The sequence below is a fragment of the Poromitra crassiceps genome (assembly GCF_964638095.1).
Source record: "Poromitra crassiceps genome assembly, chromosome: 20".
Taxonomy (NCBI): Eukaryota; Metazoa; Chordata; class Actinopteri; order Beryciformes; family Melamphaidae; genus Poromitra; species Poromitra crassiceps.
The window spans coordinates 9504793-9510792 of record NC_139637.1 but is presented as its reverse complement, the minus strand read 5'-3'; the positions used below and the strand labels follow the sequence as shown (position 1 = coordinate 9510792).

The 6000-nt window shown below is 44.6% G+C and overlaps 1 protein-coding gene across 1 annotated transcript in view; it reads right to left on the bottom strand.

The window, feature by feature from the left end:
- Positions 1–6000, bottom strand: part of sema3bl (sema domain, immunoglobulin domain (Ig), short basic domain, secreted, (semaphorin) 3bl) — a gene marked incomplete at both ends in the record, with an annotated part of 108617 nt that overhangs the window by 56117 nt on the left and 46500 nt on the right. The window lies entirely within an intron of this gene.

The following is a 6000-nucleotide window of genomic DNA, read 5'->3' as shown; positions in this document are numbered from 1 at the left end:
CTTCCACATTGGCTTCATCTGTCCAAGCCTAAACTCTGCCTTGGTGAAAACAAATGTCCATTGTCTGTATCGTAGGTCTTGTTAAGTCCCAGCACGATATATCCTCAACAGAATTAGCATACAATCACTGTAGGCTATTTGGTAAATAGTGAAGTGTTTTAGGTTCTCAATTTAAAAACAAATTCTTGCATTTCACTTTAGAAATTTTGTTTTGGATGATATGATACTGATGCTGCACATAAATGTCTCTTTCCACTCCATTAAAAGCGCAAAATATAAAAATTTTGTTTATGAAATGTTCACGCTATAGGAAACTTGTGCACTCATGCGCACAGACACACACACACACACACACACACACACACACACACACACACACACACACACACACACACACACACACACACACACACACACACACAGGAAGGGTGGTTAAATAAATCATAACACACAGTGCAACAGTAAGTTAGCTTACACACACACACACACACACACACACACACACACACACACGCACACACACACACACACACACACACACACACACACACACACACACACACACACATACACACAGGAAGGGCGGTTAAATAAATCATAACACACAGTGTAACAGTAAGTTAGCTTCAGGGTTTCTTTAAGGTTTCTTAACAAAGCTGATTGACTCCACATGTTAGTAATGAGGGCCAAGAAGAGAGGTTTATTAGATGGAATGTGATCGCCTACATGTGTCCTGAGCAGAACACATCTCTCTATGTGTCCTGAGCAGAACACATCTCTATGTGTCCTGAGCAGAACACATCTCTCTATGTGTCCTGAGCAGAACACATCTCTCTATGTGTCCTGAGCAGAACACATCTCTCTGCTTTATATGTGTCCTGAGCAGAACACATCTCTCTATGTGTCCTGAGCAGAACACATCTCTCTATGTGTCCTGAGCAGAACACATCTCTCTGCTTTATATGTGTCCTGAGCAGAACACATCTCTATGTGTCCTGGGCAGAACACATCTCTCTATGTGTCCTGAGCAGAACACATGTCTCTATGTGTCCTGAGCAGAACACATCTATATGTGTCCTGAGCAGAACACATCTCTCTATGTGTCCTGAGCAGAACACATCTCTCTGCTTTATATGTGTCCTGAGCAGAACACATCTCTCTGCTTTATGTGTCCTGAGCAGAACACATCTCTCTATGTGTCCTGAGCAGAACACATCTCTATGTGTCCTGAGCAGAACACATCTCTCTGCTTTATATGTGTCCTGAGCAGAACACATCTCTCCGTTTTATGTGTCCTGAGCAGAACACATCTCTCTATGTGCCCTGAGCAGAACACATCTCTATGTGTCCTGAGCAGAACACATCTCTCTATGTGTCCTGAGCAGAACACATCTCTCTATGTGTCCTGAGCAGAACACATCTCTCTGCTTTATATGTGTCCTGAGCAGAACACATCTCTCCGCTTTATGTGTCCTGAGCAGAACACATCTCTCTATGTGTCCTGAGCAGAACACATCTCTCTGCTTTATATGTGTCCTGAGCAGAACACATCTCTCTGCTTTATGTGTCCTGAGCAGAACACATCTCTATGTGTCCTGAGCAGAACACATCTCTCTATGTGTCCTGAGCAGAACACATCTCTCTATGTGTCCTGAGCAGAACACATCTATCTGCTTTATGTGTCCTGAGCAGAACACATCTCTCTGCTTTGGACTTTTGAGCCAAAGTGACGCGGTGATTTTGCTGCACAAGTTTGTGTTGAAGGAGCTCCTCTCAAGACGTCTGGTAAAACATCACTAATGTGAAACAGAGTCAGCTGGATGAAAGTCAGGTGTCTGACGATGTGAGGTTTGATATGAGGACATCAATGTTTGAAATAAACTGTGAGCTTACGAGAGAGGAGAACTCAGGGCATTACATGGAGAAACAGTGAGGGAGAGAGAGAGAGAAAGAGAAAGAGCGAGAGAGACTGTGACTGAAGAAAGAAAGAAAGAAAGAAAGAAAGAAAGAAAGAAAGAAAGAAAGAAAGAAAGAAAGAAAGAAAGAAAGTAAGAAAGAAAGAAAAAGAAAGAAAGAAAGACATTACTATTGCTTAACTGGGATATACTCGATACTTGACCAACTGTTCGGCTGCTAAGGACTAGAAATAAAGAACAATTCTAAATTCAAATTAAACTAGGAGTGGAGAAAACCCCGCAAAACACTGACCTTACTGGTAAACTCTTTATTAGAAGACAACAGGGAAACAACGTTTCAGTGCTAGACCTTCATCAGGTTTTCTGATGGCGAGTGTTTTGCGGGGTTTTCTCCACTCCTAGTTTATTGTTCCATCCTACGCACCTGATGTCAAGTTTTTAAGGTGTGCAACAGCTCTTTCAGAGACTCTATATTCAAATAAAAAAAACTCAAATGAGTTGTAAAAGTGTGAACAGAGAGTGAAACAGACATGACAGATGAAAGAGAAGAAGCAGTGTCTCAGGAAACGAGCAGTCAAAAGACATTTCCTCTTCCTGACTACAACAACAACAGCAGCAGAGACCAGTGTCACCGGAGAGGAAGGAGACTGGTCAGGTGTCACTCAATCAAGTGGACAGGGTCAAACTCATAGAGACACACTTACACTCAGACACACACACACACAGACAGACAGACAGACAGACAGACAGACAGACAGACAGACAGACAGACACACACGCACGCACGCACGCACACACGCACACACACATACACGCACGCACGCACGCACACACACACACACACACACACACACACACACACACACACACACACACACACACACACTCAGACACACACACACACACACACACACTCAGACACACACACACACACACACACACACAGACACACACACACACACACACACACACAGACACACACACACACACACACACACACACACACAGACAGACAGACAGACAGACAGACAGACAGACAGACAGACAGACAGACAGACAGACAGGCACGCACGCACGCACGCACGCACACACGCACGCACGCACGCACGCACACACACACACACACACACACACACACACACACACACACACACACACACACACACACACACTCAGACACACACACACACACACACACACAGACACACACACACACACACACACACACACACACACACACACACACACACACAGACACACACACACACACACACACACACACACACACACACACACATTTAATATCTGTTTATACAACATGCACATGGCATGTTTACTTGTCATTTCCTGTTTGTATGCATGAAAATGTGTATGTCTGCTAGTGTGTGTGTGCGTGTGTATGTGTGCGTGTGTGTGTGTGTGCGTGTGCGACCGTGTCTGTTTGTCATCTTGTGTGTGTGTGTGTGTGTGTGTGTGTGTGTGTGTGTGTGAGTGTGTGTGCGCGTGCGACCGTGTCTGTTTGTCATCTTGTGTGTGTGTGTGTGAGTGTGTGTGCGTGTGCGACCGTGTCTGTTTGTCATCTTGTGTGTGTGTGTGGCCCGTGTGCGTCTCAGAGCCAGTCGGCCACTCAGACATTGTTGATGTTTTCCTCTGCTTGCTTACAGGCCGTGCAGCGCTGATGTAAACCATGTCCCTGCATCACATGACTATATGAGCCGTCCCCATTGGTTCATTTCTGTGAGCAAAGCCTGTAATAAACTCAATAACAAAACCCATATTTATACCAAAGCACTTTCAATTAACGAATCAATTGTTGCTAATTACTCCAGATTGCACCAATTAAAGAGGAAGCCTCACGGTATTTACAAATTTGGCAAACCTTTCAGAGCAGTTTGGAGGATCTCTTGACATCCAGCTGGAAAATCTGTATTCTGCTGAATCCCCCTGATTATCCGCCCATAATTAGAGTGGGACAGCTTCATCCTAAAAGCATTGTAGCATTTATCTCCACCTACTGGAAACATCTCCAGGAGTGAAGACAGGTGGTGAAGGACAGATTAGATTGTGTCTCTACTACGTTTCTTCTATTCCTATTCACCTTATTCACCACGCCCCCTTTTTCTCTCTTCCGCGTTCAACGCAAACGTATTTGTTCTTCCGGTTCAGCGCTAGTTGCCTTCTGTGGCTTCTGTGGTTAGCCACTAGTTAGTTATGTTATATGGCAGTAAAATGCCACTGAATGACCAAATTGATAATAACTTTTAACCATTTCGAGTAACACTGTTTCCATACGGATCACCAGCGTTAGTTTGTTGTTTATAAAGTGGCTATATTCATAACGTTTCTATCTCGGATGCGTTATTTCGAATCGCACATAGGTTACGCTAGTGGGTTTCAGGACGCAACAGCCTCGACTCCACTAACGTCATCTTAAGAGCACAATATTCCTGGAATGCAAGTTTAACTAAACAGTTACATATCCTCTGCATTCTACATAAAATTAAGATATTACGGGTTGTTTTATTTTGCATGTTACATACGTATTGGCCAAGATATGTTAGTTTATGGCGGAGTAATTCTGCCAGTTTAGATGCGGAGTGTGCGCAGCCATCTTGCCTGCGGAGTTTTTGGCAAGTCAAAACGGAAATACTATTACGGAATGACGTAATGCGGAAGCGTCCATGTGTGGGCAAAGAATAAGGTGAATACAGAGCTGTGTGAGGTCTGGCAGAGTGGACAGAGTGTGGACGGAGACATTCATAGACTATCTTCTACGTTCCTGCTCAGGGACTTACAGGTCTTACAGATCTGTGTGGCCTTGGAAGAGCGGAGCGGAGTGAGAGGTTTCGTGGAAAAGAGAATGTGGAAAGATCTCTCTGCTCTCCCACCCGGGACCTCTGTTAGAGACCTGTGTGGTCTTGGTGAGATTAAAATGGCAGAGGGAGTGGTGTTAAACAGAACATTTGTCGTTTTTATTAAATCTGGTATGAAACATGGAAGGTCTTAGTCATCCGGATGAAACATGGAAGGTCTTAGTCATCAGGATGAAACATGGAAGGTCTTAGTCAGCAGCAGCAGCAGCCACGATCAGAGGAATTGGTGGAAAGAAGCTGGCAGTTAACATTCATTACGCTTTAATTATTCGGGGAAAGTTGACAAACCACAACTTAACTTTCAACTGTCCTGCTTCCCATTCACACATCCACAGTGTGAAGCTGCCCAGAACAACCGTCTTCTGTCTGCACTTTAACATCGACAGACACCACCCTCCAATTATGTTAAGCGCTTCGGTTGCGGTGCCTTATAAATGCATTCAATTATTATTATTATTGCTGTTATTATTGTGCTCGCTGAAAGCAAGGCACAATCTATAAACTCCTATTTTTCGATCTGCCAACATTTTGGGACGTAATAACTGCCACATTTTTCACAGCACATAGACATGATGCCCTACCTCCAAACGTGCAGCACAGCACATAGACATGATGCCATACCTCCAAACGTGCAGCACAGCACATAGACATGATGCCATACCTCCAAACGTGCAGCACAGCACATAGACATGATGCCCTACCTCCAAACGTGCAGCACAGCACATAGACATGATGCCATACCTCCAAACGTGCAGCACAGCACATAGACATGATGCCATACCTCCAAACGTGCAGCACAGCACATAGACATGATGCCATACCTCCAAACGTGCAGCTCATTGATGAAGGACTTGCTATGATTTTGCCAAGGGCTTCGTCAAGCGGCCTGGGTGGTATTGGTGATTAAGCGCCATTTTTCCCCCCCATTGACTTGAATGGGATTTAGAAAAATCTGGCACAATCTCGCATTTAGCACACACACACACACACACACACACACACACACACACACACACACACACACACACACAGACACACACACACACACACACACACACACACACACACACACACACACACAGACACACACACACACACACACACACACACACACACACACAGACACACAGACACTCACACACACACACACACACACACACCCACACACACACACACACACACACACACACACACACACACACACACACACA